The sequence below is a fragment of the Moschus berezovskii genome, chromosome 12 (assembly GCF_049115385.1).
Source record: "Moschus berezovskii isolate FMDL1 chromosome 12, NW_MosBer_1.0, whole genome shotgun sequence".
Lineage (NCBI taxonomy): Eukaryota > Metazoa > Chordata > Mammalia > Artiodactyla > Moschidae > Moschus > Moschus berezovskii.
In genome coordinates, this window is record NC_142471.1 from 15,502,581 (window position 1) to 15,518,067 (window position 15,487).

Below are 15,487 nucleotides of genomic sequence, written 5' to 3' on the forward strand. Positions count from 1 at the left end.
CTCAGACCAAACCTAAGTGCTCTGTTCCAGGACCTGAGACTCCCACTCCACCCCCAACACACTGGTGTCAGGAACTGAGCATAGGAGAATCTGGCTCTGACTCTAACCCCTCCATCTCTAGCCTACCTTCCCCAAGGTGACAGCTGCCAGCACATCCTGGGGGAAGACATGATGCTTGCTCACCTCAGATCATATCCCTTAGCAAAGCCATTGGGCACAAACAGACTATTTAGGGATGTTCCCACACAGGACACCCTTTCAAGACTGGGATAGGTGACTGTTTCACCTTATTTCATAGAGACAGATAAAGTCAATCAAAGTGAGAAGACAGATGCATTTGTTTCAAATGAAAGTGAAAGTGAAACTGCTCAGTCGTGTCCAATTCTTTGTGACCCTATGGACTGTAGCCTACCAGGCTCCTTCGTCCATGGGTTTCTTCAGGCAAGAATACTGGAGGGGGTTGCCATTTCCTTCTCCAGGGTATCGTCCCAACCCAGGGATTGAACCCAGGTCTCCTGCATTGCAGACAGATGCTTTACCCTCTGAGCAATGAAAGAACAATTTAAAAAACAAAAAGAAAAAAAAAACCTAATGAAAAGGAGATAAGAAGGCAGGGGTAGCAATTTTATGTCAGACAAAATAGACTTTAAAACAAAGTCTGTAACTTTATACTATATACTATACTAAACAAAGTATATAACTTTGTTTTATAAAGTATATAAGACAAAAAAAGGCCTTATACTCAAAGGGATCAGTACAAGAATATCACATCACACTTGTTGACATGTATGCACCCAATACAGGAGCACCTAAATATATGAAGCAAACAGTGAGAGATACAATGGGAGAAAGTGACGATAATGCAATAACAGCAGGGAACTTTAACACCTCCCTTCCATCAGTGGACAGATCAGCCACACAGACAGTAAGGCAACAGTGGTCTTAAATGACACATTATGCCAGCTGAAATTAATATATATGTATATATATATATATAGAGAGAGAGAGAGACAGACAGACTGAGCAACAGAGAGGGAGAACATTCCATCCTAAACAGCAGAACAGATACTCTTTTCAAGTGCACATGCAATGTTCTCCAGAGTAGACCACATGCTAGGTCACAAGTCTCAACAAATGTAGAAAGACAGAAATTTTAGCAAGAATTTTTTTTTCAAGACATGACAGTACAAAACTAGAAATCAATCACAGAAAGAATAGGAAAAACACAAACACTTGGAGACTAAAGAACAGAGTACTAAAAAATGAGTCAATGAAGAAATCAAAGAGGAAATTAGATAACTCGAGACACATGAATATGAAAACACAATTTTCTAAGATCTATGGGATACAGTAAAAGCAGTTTTAGGAGAGAAGTTCATCATGATATAGGCCTTCCTCGAGAAGACAAGACAGGCATATCACAAGACTTGTCCTCCAGGACACACCACCATAAGACGACGACTCATCAGCAGAATTCAAGCCCATCTGTTTCCCAGGCTGAAACCCTCCCCGTTGCACTTGACAACTCTTGTCAAAACCCAGCTCCATATAACCATCTCATTTAGCCATTGACAAAATTTTATCAAGATCCCAAAGACCAACATTTTAGAAATAAGGCTTGCCGAAGTAAACATGAGTGTCTTATCTACATGAGCGCATTGGTATTTCAAAAGCAGATGCATGATGCTTTGGAGACTTATCAAGACTAACAGAGCTTCTGTGATCCCACGTTCCCACCCTGATCTTCGCAACTAGGGACACCATCCAGGGTTATCTTCAAGGATTGACTTATGTTTACATTTAGATAAAGGGGAGTGAACAAAATCAGTCATTTCTTTTACAGAGTTTTCACTTCTCTAGCTCTAAGCAGATCTGCTTCTGTCATATTTTATTTTTAGCTGGCGAGAAGAGGAGATAACGACTGTGAACTTTCTGATTTTCTGATTTCAATCTCCCACTCAGTCTCTGCTGATACATTGAGAGTTCTTGGCTTTTTTCTCTACTTTTTTTTTTTTCTCCTTCATTACTCACAGGATGGTGACACTCTCCCACGGCTGCTTCCATTTTCCTGCTTCTCTATCTCCCTCGCACAACATACAAAGAGACACCCTCTGCAATCACAGGTTTTCCAGTAATCAAGCCCCTAAAAAGTTTTCTGAGTATTTCAGGATACTTTCCAGATGACTCTGTGTGATTCATACTGTTAACTATTTAACATTTCTCATTGTTCCAATATTCTCTACCAAAAGAATAATCTTCCAAACTCAGAATAATCTTTCAAACTCAGAGCTATAGCAGCATCAAAACACTCATGATGGATAAAATGCAAAATGTTCAAGTCCTTAGTGTCATTCAAGAATATTTTCAAATATCTTGAAAAAGTTTAGTTGAATTTGCAAAGTTGTACAATAACTGTTCATAAAGCCTGCAAATATTGGCTGCTGCTGCTGCTAAGTCGCTTCAATCGTGTCCAACTCTGTGCGACCCCACAGAGGGCAGCCCACTAGGCTCCGCTGTTCCTGGGATTCTCCAGGCAAGAACACTGCCTTCACTTGGTTAATTTGTGGTGGGTATGCCTCACTGTGCTCTGTTTCTATGGAAGCTGGCACTTGATAGAACAGCCTCAATTAACACTCAGTCTTCCTAAGGAGCACCAGACCAAGAGTCTGGAGGCTAGGCTCCCAGGGTCAGATTTGGTAACCAACTACCTGTGTGATCTGGGACAAGATACTTAACTGCTCTGGGTTTCAATTTTGTCATTTTCCAAATCATGGGGAATTTTTAAAGTCTCTGAAGTTCCTTCCAGCTGTATAATTCTACATGATAGATTCAGAAAAGATTTTAGGATCATAAAGGACATACAAATCATCATCATTCACTGCAATAAATGTTTACTGAGGACTTTCTAAAGAAGATTATTAGAGGAGAAACTATGAGAGAACAAAGAGCAAGGCAGGAAATGGGCTCTGTTCTCCTACTGTCTTCGATCTGTTAGAGAGGAGGATGGCATAGGACTCGTCAGCTGTAACGTCTTGTGTCCCTACTTCAAAGAGCATTTCAGAGAGGTCAGCACTGGCCTGCATCAAGGTCAGCCTGATGCCTCTGCTACTGTGCCCCAACCTGAGGCCCAGGTCTGGTCTGTGTGGGCTCAAAAGCCAAGGGGTTAAGGCTCCAGTTGGAAATTGTGTGACACAAAGTTACAAAGTGACATCTCCCTAAAAGATACTCAAGGACTGCATAAGACAGAATGATTAACACTCGAGAAACTGGCAAAATTTGGAGGGGTGGCAAGAAGAAACTACCTTCCTGATCTGAAATTTAGCTGGTCCCGAACTTGTCCCAGAACATAAACAGCCAGGGATGTTAGAGCAATAAAGAGGACTCTGGCCCAAATTGAGAGGAAGAGGAGGAAGAGGCAGAGGAGGAGGAAGGCATCAACCCTGGAGACAGAGAGGACTACGATGGAGGGGTAACCAGTGATCTGGACCTTCAGGAAGCCGGTGCCTTTGATCCTGATCCCTACAGGAAGTCTGGGGTGGCCTCAACAAGCATGTCACAGGCTTAGTCTCTGTGCTAAAAGCTGCAGATGCTCACTGCCAGCAGCTCCATCTGTCCTATGGCACTGACAGCTGATTGCAGTGATGGGTCCTAATAAAAGGAGGAGGAAATACACACTGAATAAAGTCGAAGCAGAGCTAGGCATCAGGGCATGGAATTGCTGAAAGATAAATCCACAGCCCAATCATGGCTGGAGTTGCCTTATATGAGCTACTGGGAAATCCTGGCACTGTCTCCTTGTATCACACAAAACAGGTCAGGGACCACACAGGTCAGAAGTTTCATCTTGCCTGAAATAATTTCACAGCTGCAATGACCATCCACAGTGATTCTGGAGTCCAAGAAAATAAAGTCTGTTATTGTTTCCACTTTTTCCCCATCTATTTGCCATGAAGTGATGGGACCAAATGCCATGATCTTAGTTTTTTGAATGCTGAGTTTTAAGCCAGCTTTTTCACTCTCCTCTTTCACCTTGATCTAGAGGATATTTAAGTCACTCTTCGCTTTCTGTCATTAGGGTGGTTTCATCTGCATATTTGAGATTATTGATATTTCTCCCAGCAATCTTGATTCCAGCTTATGCTTCATCCAGCTCAGCACTTCACATGATGTACTCTGCATATAAGTTCATTTTCCTTAATTTTTTTTTATTTTGGCTATGCTGTGCAACTTGTGGGATATTAGTTCCCTGGTCAAGGATCAAACCCTGGCCCACAGTAGTAGAAGCACTGAGCCTTAACCACAGGACCACCAGAGAATTCCCTTTCCTTAACTTTAATAGAGAGAAGGGTGAAAGTGGAAGGATATGATTTATTGAAGGGGCTCTGCAGACTTCCCTTGTAGCTCAATCAGTAAAGAATCTGCCTGCAAAGTAGGAGACCCAGATTTGATTCCTGGCTTGGGAAGATTCCCTGGAGAAGGAAATGGCAACCTGCTCCAGTATTCTTGCCTGGAGAATCCCATGGACAGAGGAGCCTGGCAGGCTACAGTCCATGGGGTCGCAAGAGTCGGACACGACTTAGTGACTAAACCACCACTGCAAACATTAAAAAAAAAATAACTGTGATTCTGTATGCCTAACCATCCATAGTGATTTTGGAGCCGAAGAAAATAAAGTGTCACTGTTTCCAGTGTTTCCCCATCTATTTGTCATGAAGTGATGGAACCAGATGCCATGATCTTCATTTTTTGAATGTTTAGTTTTAAGCCAGCTTTTTCACTCTCCTCTTCCACCTTCATCAAGAGGCTCTTTAGTTCCTCTTTGTTTTTGCCATAAGAATGGTATCATCTGCATATCTGAGATTATTGATATTTTTCCCGACAATCTTGATTCAAGCTTGTGTTCCATCCAACCTGGCATTTCACATGACGTACTCTGCATATAAGTTAAATAAGCAGATGACAATATACAGCCTTGACTACACCTCACAATGGTTGTTTAATATTGATCACCCCAGAAATATCAGGCTACTGAGGAGTGATCATTGCAAGGAGCTAGTTCTCAATGCATGGTCAGAGTTCTCAGAACACTCTAGAGAATGCCCACCATTTCCTCCAGCCACTAAAATGGGTCATGTTAATGAGGAGGGAGAAGGAGGGCTGAGAGAGCAATGTGAAAAACCAAGGCTGCTACTGAGATGTTCCTAAGCATTACTTCTTCTCACAGAAAGAAAAAGAAGGACTCGCACTAACACCTTCCAAAATGTGTGGTGTGAACAATGCTACGGTTCTTTCTTCAGTGACCTGTGTCTAACTGACTTACCCACCTCTTTGCCTCCTGGTCCTTTTCCTTGTGGCCAAACCAACTTGTTCAACTTCACAGACCCACCCCACGCTCCTCCTCACATCCAGCACTTGTCATTCCAGTGACCTCTCCAGCACAGCCACCATGACCATTCCCACGGCACTAGACCACGGGCTCCTCTTGCTTGTTACTGACTGAAACAGCCTCCTGATTTCTCTTTCCACTGACACACCTTCAACCCTGGCAGTCTATTCTGTACCACAATCAGAGCTTTTTTTTGTATAATTTTTTTGACAGAGGATCAAACTCAAAGTTGCAAGAACGGTACAAAAACCTTGTATACGCCCTTCATCAGCTGCACCAGTTGCTTGCGTGTTGTCCCTTCACTCACACCCATTCTCTCTCTCCTACATGCACATACACGGGTGCATTTTTTCCAAATCATTTAAAAGTGAACTGCATATATCATGCCCCATTAGCTAGACTCTTCAGAGTGTGTTTCCTAAGACAGAGACATTATCTCATGTAACCACAGCACAATTACAGGGTGACCATTTTAAAAAGCAAATCTGCTCCTGATGTTCTCTTTTGACCTTCCACTCTTAAGGTAAAGACCAAAATCCTTCATCTGCCCTGCAAGTTAAACATGACCTAGCCCATCTCTTTCTCCAGCTTTTGCCCCTTGTTATTTGCTTTTTACTCTAACCCGGCTGGTTATCCTCTGGTGGACAAACATCCTCCTTCCCACCTTCAGGATAGGCCTATGCAAGTCTTTCCACATAAGCATGGATACACCCATGGTATCCATCTTCCTTCTCCGAGCGAGCCTCTACATAGCCTCTTATAGGTTTCAGTTTCCTCTTCTGCTCACTGAGGTTTGCGATCATTTTCTAAATTGTTTCCACCATCAAATCATGAGCTCCTTCGGACAGACACTTCCCTGCATCTCCCATATCCTAGAACAGTGCTTGGTACATGGTAGGTTCTCAAATATCTGAGCATGAATAAACTATCAAGTCTTTCTGGATTACTGAGCAATGATTACTTATTTAATATCATTTTCCATGGACTTCAAACTCATGATTCAGAGATGAGTTTTAATTAGATATTTATATATCTACTGCTTAGTACATGAGCTGACACATTAAAGGTGTTCAATAAATATTGAGTGAATTAACTGTGGTTATCTGACATAACTGTGGAAATTCTCAAAGTTCAAGTGCACTGAATCTTCAATGAGGACAAAATTATTTCTAAATTCCCCTGTCTTATGTGACTATAACATTTAATTTATGTTGGTATTTTTCCTGAATAGTTATTAACATCATGCAAAACACTGGGTTCATGGAACACACACTAGGAAATATTATATTAGAGAGGAACCTCTTTATCATTTCTCAACTTCCTACCTACCTCCAGGTCACTGATAAGTGTTTAGACTGTCTGAACAAAAAAGAAGACTGTCTGAAAAACTCAAAAAGCAAACCCCCCAGCCTGGTAGGTGATCTTATCCCAGTTTGTGTGAAAGCCTAGAATTAAGAATCAGACCTGGTGAATGTGGAATTTGGCTTCACCTCATTGAGCAGCATATGTCTTGATTCCATTTGTTTATTCTGTTCTGCTGTTTTACATCATGACAAAGGGGCCCCTACTCTGTATGTGAACAATTTACATACTAATGATGAATAAAGAGTGAAGTATATTCAGCATTCATTTTAATTGCATAATGCTATGAAAATGCATATGTTGAAATCCTAACTCCCAATGTGATGGTATATGGAAGTGGAATCTTTGAGAAGTGATTAGGTGTAAGGATGGAGTCTTCATGAATGGGATTAGTGTCCATACAAGAGAGGCTCCAGAGAGATCCTTCTCCCCTCCTGCCATGTGAAGTTACGGGTAAAAGGTGCCATCCATGAACCAGGAAGAGGGTTCTCACCAGACACTGAATCTGCCAGTGCCTTGATCCTGGACCTCCCAGCCACCAGAACTGTGAGAAATAAATTTCTGTTGTTCATAAACAACCTACTCTATAGTACTTTGTTATAGCAGCCCAAAGGGACTAAGACACATATGCTTGTAACTTTTGAAAAGGATTAGCATTTTGCAGATTTATGGTCCAACAAAGGTAGCATTCCATCTTCCACACGAGACAACTAAAAAAGGTACAAAAGATAAGAAACAATGGTTCTCAAGACATTTAACATTAGGCAACAAAAGACAGTGATCCCAAGAACCCCAGTAATAATAATCTGGGGAGAGTTTTCAGTTCACAGAGCAGGGAGGAGAGACTCAAGCACAGCCTAGCATTATTTATGGGATGGGAAAACTGAAGTGAGTCTGAGAAGACCACAGCGCTACAGTTTGTTAAGTCCCGTGAAAAACAGGAGAAAGATACACAAAGAGAATTATGAATACTTGAAGAGGGTTTCCCTTAAGTATTCATTGAGTACTGACCAGTGCATGAAATGTGGAAAATTATCTGAAGCCAGAGGAAAAAACTACCCAAATGGATGAGAGGGAATAATCTCTTGCATTCAAATAGGACCAGGAATAGTGACTGTTCACAGCCGCCACAGTAGGAAAGCTTCATAATCCACAGGCAATGCACTCAAAAAGTATAGGTTACTTCAGTCATGAAAAAATTAACCACAGAATAAATGCTGCTCTGGTTCCAGTCAAATGCCTCAAAGAGCAATACCTAAAAGGACTGAACTGTTTTCAACTAATTTAACTAAATTCTAGCAACTGTAAAACTCACAATATGTGAATTCAATTTTTAAAAAATGTCAGGCGTGCAAAGAAGAAAGAAAATATGATACAGAATCAGGAGAAAACTCCATCAAAAAAAATGGACCCAGAAGTGACCAATGATAAAATACGCAGATAGGGACATTAAAACTGTGATTAGAACTACATGCATATATTTAAGAAGCTAAAGGAAACACTGAACAGATAAAGACATACAAAATCTAAACTGAACTTCTAGTGGTGAAAACTACAATATCTGAGATGAAAAATACACTGGATAGAACTAAAACCTAGACACTGTGGGAGCAAAAAGAAAAATTAAAGACAGCAATATAAACTATCCAAAATGAAACACGTAACCAAAAAAATCACTAAAAGATAAACAGAGAATCTGTGAACTGTGGGAGAGTTCAAAGCCACATAATACATGTGTCATTGAAGTCCCAAAGGAGGAAAGAGAACAGAAAAATAATATTTAAAGAAATATTGAGCTGAAATTTTCCCAAATTTGACAAAAACTATAAACCCACAGATTCAAGAAGCTCAATGAAGTCCAAGCAAATAAAACAGGAAGGAAACTGTGACAAGGCATATCAGGAGCAAATTACTTAAAACTATAAATACTTGTATCCTAAAAAAAAAACATGATTCAAAGCAACCCATGGGACAAATAAGAAATAAAAAGAAATTATGAGCTATTATAAGCAGAATTAAAATGAAATCAACATGTCAAAATTTGTGAGATGCAAATAAATCAGTACTTAGGAAACTTACAGTATTAAATCCCTGTATTAGAAAAGATGTTTTCAAATAAAAAACTTCAGCTTTCACCTTTACAAAACAACAACAGAAGAGCAAATAAAACTCAGAAGAAATAAAGATGAAAACAGAAATGAATGAAATAGAAAACAATCACAATAGAGAAATTTAATTAAACCGAAACATTGGTATCTGAGAAGACTAATAAAACTGAAAAATGTCTAGCCAAACTGATCAGGAAAAAAGTAGAAAAGACACAAATTACCAATATCAGAAAGAAGAAAGGTGATATCACTTCAGATTCTATAGATATTAAAGGAATAATAAGGAAATAATATGAATAGCTTTATGTCTATAAAATGAACAACTTAGATAAAACTGATGAGTTCCTTTAAAGGCAAGTTACCAAAGGTGACCCAAGAATAATTAGATTATGCAGTGTTGTATGTCAATTATATTTTAATAAAACTAGAAGAAATAATGTGAAAAATTAGATTACATAAAGTGTCCTATATCCATTAAATATATTTAAATATATTTGCAGTTATAAAACATTCTAATAAGAAAACTATAGGCCCAGAGAACTTCACTGGTAAATTCCCCCAAAGGAAGAGATAATACCAATTTTACACAAACTCTTCCAGAAAAATCAGAGGAGGGAATACTTCTCAACTCATTCCATAAGGACACTCTGATACCAAAACCAAAGACATTACAAGAAAGGAAACTACAGACCAGTATCTCTCATGAACACAGATTGCAAAAATTCTTTCTAAAAGTTGTTGTTATTCAGTCAGACTCAGTCAGGTCTGACTCTTTGCGACCCCATGGACTGCAGCACGCCAGGCTTCCCTGTCCATCACCAACTCCCGGAGCTTGATCAAACTCCTGTCCATTGCATCGGTGATGCCATCCAACCATCTCCTCTTCTGTCATCCCCTTCTCTTCCTGCCTTCAATCTTTCCCAGCATCAGGGTCTTTTCTAATGAGTCAGCTCTTAGGATCAGGTAGGTAAAGTATTGGAGCTTCAGCATCAGTCCTTCCAATGAATATTCATGACTGATTTCCTTTAGGATGGACTGGTTGGATCTCCTTGCAGTCCAAGGGACTCTCAAGAGCCTTCTCCAAGGGTGTGGAGAAACCCTCTTATATACTGTTGGTGGGAATGCAAACTAGTACAGCCACTATGGAGAACAGTGTGGAGATTCCTTAAAAAACTGGAAATAGAACTGCCATATGATCCAGTAATTGCACTCCTGGGCATACACACCGAGGAAACCAGAATTGAAAGAGACACATGTACTCCAATGTTCATTGCAGCATTGTTTATAATAGCAACGACATGGAAGCAACCTAGATGTCCATCTGCAGATGAATGGATAAGAAAGCTTTGGTACATATACACAATGGAGTATTACTCAGCCATTAAAAAGAATGCATTTGAATCAGTTCTAATGAGGTGGATGAAACTGGAGCCTATTATACAGAGTGAAGTAAGCCAGAAAGAAAAACACCAATACAGTATACTAACGCATATATATGGAATTTAGAAAGATGGTAACCTTAACCCTGTATACGAGACAGCAAGAGACACAGGTGTATAGAACAGTCTTTGGGACTCTGTGGGAGAAGGTGAGGGTGGGATGACTTGGGAGAATGGCACTGAAACATGTATATTATCATATGTGAAACGAATCACCAGTCCAGGCTCAGCGCATGATACAGGATGCTCGGGGCTGGTGCACTGGGATGAACCAGAGGGATGGGATGGGGAGGGAGGTGGGAGTGGGGTTCAAGATGGGGAACGCATGTACACCCGGGGCAGATTCCTGTCAATGTATGGCAAAACCAACCAATATAATATTGTAAAGTAATTCAGTTCAGTTCAACTCAGTCGCGTTGTGTCCGACTCTTTGCGACCCCATGAATCACAGCACGCCAGGCCTCCCTGTCCATCACCAACTCCCGGAGTTCACTCAAACTCATGGCCATCGAGCCGGTGATGCCATCCAGCCATCTCATTCTCTGTCATCCCCATCTCCTCCCACCCCCAATCCCTCCCAGCATCAGACTCGTTTCCATGAGGTGGCCAAAGTATTGGAGTTTCAGCTTTAGCATCAGACCTTCGCCTCCAATTAAAAAAACAAAAAAACTTAAAAAAAAAAAGTCTTCTCCAACACCACAGTTCAAAAGCATCAATTCTTCAGCATTCACCCTTCTTTATGGCCCAACTCTCACATCCATACATGACTACTGGAAAAACCATAGCTTTGACAAGATGGACCTTTGTTGGCAAAGTAATGTCTCTGCTTTTTAATATGCTGTCTAGGTTGGTCATAGCTTTTCTTCCAAAAAGCAAGCATCTTTTAAATTTATGGCTGCAGTCACCATCTTCAGTAACTTTGGAGCTCAAGAAAATAAAGTCTGTCACTGTTTCCATTGTTTCTGCATCTATTTTTCATGAAATGATGGAAGCAGATGCTATGATCTTAGTTTTTCGAATGTTGAGTTTTAAGCCAACTCTTTCATCTTCATCAAGGGGCTCTTTAGTTCCTCTTTGCTTTCTGCCATAAAGATGGTATCATCAACATATCCGAGGTTATTTTAAAGGTTAGCAAACTAAACTCAGCAATATATTAAAAGAAGTATACATCATAATTGAGGGGTGTCAATGAAAGTTTTGAAAAATCTATTAAAATCACAATGCAAAGTCTAAAAAGATGACCATATGATGATTTCAACACAAGCCCAAAAACCTCTGACAAAAACCAATATACATTCTTCATTAAAATATTCAACAAACTAGAGATTAAAAAGAGCTTCTTCAGCCCGAAAATGGGAGCATTTGAAAACCCTACAACTAACATCACACTTAATAGTGAAAGAGTGAATGCTTTCCCAAAAAAATCCAAAACAAGGCAAAAGTGTTCATTCTCATTGCTTCTATTCAACACTGTACTGGAGACCCCTACTAACACAATGAGGCAAGAAAAAGCATACAGGCAGCCACACTGTAAATGAAGAAATGTCATTTCCTTGATTCACTGATATATGTTGTCTATGTAGAAAAAGTTGGTGGAACCTACAAAAAATGTAGTGGCACTAGTGAGGGAATTTAGAAAGATTCCAAGATTCAAGGCAATGTAGAAATATCAACTATATTTCTATACACTAGCATAACTAAAATCAAAAATTTTACATAGAAATTTACAATAGTATGAAAAATGTACAATACTCAAGAATAAATCTGAGAAAGGATATTCAGGATGTTATCCTAAAAACTACAAAATATCACCCAAATAAATTAAAAGCACCTTAAATAAACTGAGAAATATAATGAAATCACTGCAGATGCTGATTGCAGCCAGGAAATTAGAAGACGCTTACTCCTTGGAAGGAAAGTTATGACCAACATAGATAGCATATTAAAACGCAGAGACATTACTTTGCCAACCAAGGTCCGTCGGTTTTTCAAGGCTATGGTTTTTCCCGTGGTCATGTATGGATGTGAGAGTTGGACTGTGAAGAAAACTGATCGCTGAAGAATTGATGCTTTTGAACTGTGGTGCTGGAGAAGACTCTTGAGAGTCCCTTGGACTGCAAGGAGATCCAACCAGTCCATTCTAAAGGAGATCAATCCTGGGTGTTCATAGGAAGGACTGATGCTAAAGCTGAAACTCCAATATTTTGCGACGAGTTGACTCACTGGAAAAGAGTCTGATGCTGGGAGGGATTGGGGGTGGGAGGAAACGGGGACGACAGAGAATGAGGTGGCTGGATGGCATCACCGACTCGATGGACATGAGTCTGAGTGAACTCCAGGAGTTGGTGATGGACAGGGAGGCCTGGCGTGCTGTGATTCATGGGGTCGCGAAGAGTCGGACACGAATGAGCCCCTGAACTGAACTGATAGGGACAGAAAATAGATCAGTGGTAGGTGGGGGAAGCAGGTGAGAGTAGAAGAAAGGAATTACCAAGGAAACTTTGGGAGATAATGCTTATGTGTATTATCTTGAGGCTGTGCTCGTTTCACAGGTGTAACATTTGTTAACACTGATCAAATTTTACATATTTAACTATGTCATTCATTCTATGTCAATTATGCTGCAATAAAGCTATTTTTTAAAAGATCAATTCAGAATATACCAGTAACTCAGACTAAGTAGTGTAGAAATTAGGAAAGTCTCATATGGTATTTAGAATTAAGTTAGGATGCTCCTAACACTGTACCTGGAAATAAACACTCACACAAGTTATTTTTCTTTTGCATTCATTTCTCTTATTCCATTTCTATGTTCAGTCTGATTTCTCGATCTTAAAGGAAATCAAATAATGTAACAGAGATAGTTAAATAAGGACAAAGAAGAGAGAGGGATTATTTAGTCTGAAGTAGAATCTCAGCATTATTCTGTTAAGAATGTTGTATACAGAGCATTATTTAGTCAGAGGAGAATGATCATCTGTCATCTGTACTCTATCCTCCCAAAGGAAAACAGACCAGATTTCACAAAGGTGAAGTGTAAAGAAAAAATTGCATTAAAAGGATGGGTTTTTTGTGTAGAGGTGGATGTCCATGAGAGCGATTAATTTATAAGCATGAAACACACAGTTTCGATGGAGAGCAGAGGAACAGACAATGGGATTCACCTGTTTGTTCCTAGCTCCTGGATCTTACTTCTTACATGTTTTATAGCCATGGATGCAAGTGTATGGTTTAACACATCTTTTCATATTAGCCAAGAAACTCAACCTGAGTACGCTGTCTTTTTAATTATAATTTGTATTTGCCAAGGCAAACAACTCAACTTCTAGATAATGCCCACGTGGAAAATTACTCAGGGTAAACCCTAATCCATTTGTTGGCTGATATCACATTTCATGACCAAAAACAATTTCCTGGGCTAAGGTAAAATGGACAGGTGCAACACTGTGGCGGCACTTTCCCATTGGTTACTGGGGATGGGATGGGAAGATAGGGGACTCTAGAGATTTCAGCCTCCCTTTCTAGGGGTTCATGTTACATCCGACAGAGTAAGACATATCCTCAATATCCATGTTTGCCTGTCTAGAACATTCCTCAAAACTCTCTACTAAAGGGGTCTTAGATTTTTTTCCTGAAACAGTATATTACTGTGTGACAGTTATGTTTTATTCACGTGGCTCATTATCCAAGCCCTCATCTCCTGTGTGATCACATTAACCAACACTGTCCTCATGCTCTCAGTGATAATCTCATCTCCCATTAAGTCTGGATCATGACAGTCCCTAGTTCATTACTCTCTCATTTTTGAAGCTACAGCTTAATCCCACCACAAATTTCCTCTAATCTATCGATTTTCTGAAGATCCACCTGATGGTGTAAAGGAAAGGCACTGAATTGGGAATCCAAAGGTATGGCTGCCACAGGCTCAGCAAAGCCCTGTATCACGAAAGGGAAAGAATCACCTTAGTCATTCATCCCTGCATACGTAAATATGCATATGCAGATAGACTTGGGGGAAAAAACAGACCCATGAACCTCAACTGCATTGTTTCCTCTTTTCGTTCCTAAATCCTGCCTGCTTCTGTTAGCAGATTCAAAAGCAGATTTAGGCTTTTGCCAAAAACAGCAACTATAAGAATAAACAAGATCAGCAATCAACTAGCTGTACTTATCAAATAGAGCCTGATAGAGGAACATTATCAGGATGGGACTAAACTGACCCCCAGCTTCCTCTCTGGAAGAGTAGCCAGTTGTTTAGAGAAGAGCTGATTATCCAGAAAATTTTGGACAACAGAGCCTTAGGAATCACCATGGGGCTTGACAAGACTAAAAACAATTCTACTTCCATTTGAGAAACATTTGACAGGAACTGATGTCCTCACCCCATCCCCAGATGAATCTGATGGCAGGAAATTCAGAAGATTGAGAACATGAGGTGTCAAGGCAGCAACTTGTCCAGGTACATCAGCAAACATCAGTGCCTCTCAGTGACCTGCCATGTTCCCTCAGAATGGCAGGAAGGAACCTTTTTAGTCACAGGGACTATGGATTTCTAAAAAGACAACAGAACAGTGGCTCTGGTCCTAACTGGAAAGACAGAGGATAGGAGGCATTGTGACAGGCTTATTCCTTTCTTCTCCTCAATTTTATTACCATCAAAGATGGAAAACTAAAGTGGAACTTACTCCTCTCTTCCTTTTCTTACCGAATCCTAACGGAGGAGGACACCAGATGACAGGTTTTTTATGAATGGGACCTATGCTTGAGTGGGTTAATAACACTTACCTACATTTCAAAAGAAAACCCAGCCGCAAGCTTTCATGGGCATTTTTATTGTAGGAGTTCGGGACTTTTGCAAAGAGCAGCTAATGGGGCTCTGGCGTGGGTGGAAGACTGCAACAAAAGCGAAGCATGGAAGCTGCTGAGGACTGCTGTTAGGGCTCCTGCTAACAATGGCAGAAGTAGAAGGGGAAAGAGGGGCACCCAAACCCCTCTCCTTCTTCCCCTATTTTTTATCAAATGCCACTGGAACAGCTACCACCAAATCACCCACCAAACTCCCCTAAACTGACCCTGGAGTGAAGCAGTAAGCAGAGCACAGACAGGGTATGGGAGCTGCAGCCAATATGAAAGAGAAATGAAACAGTGGTCCCACCCTCAATAAGAGATGCAGTTTAAGTTAGGTAGGAGTA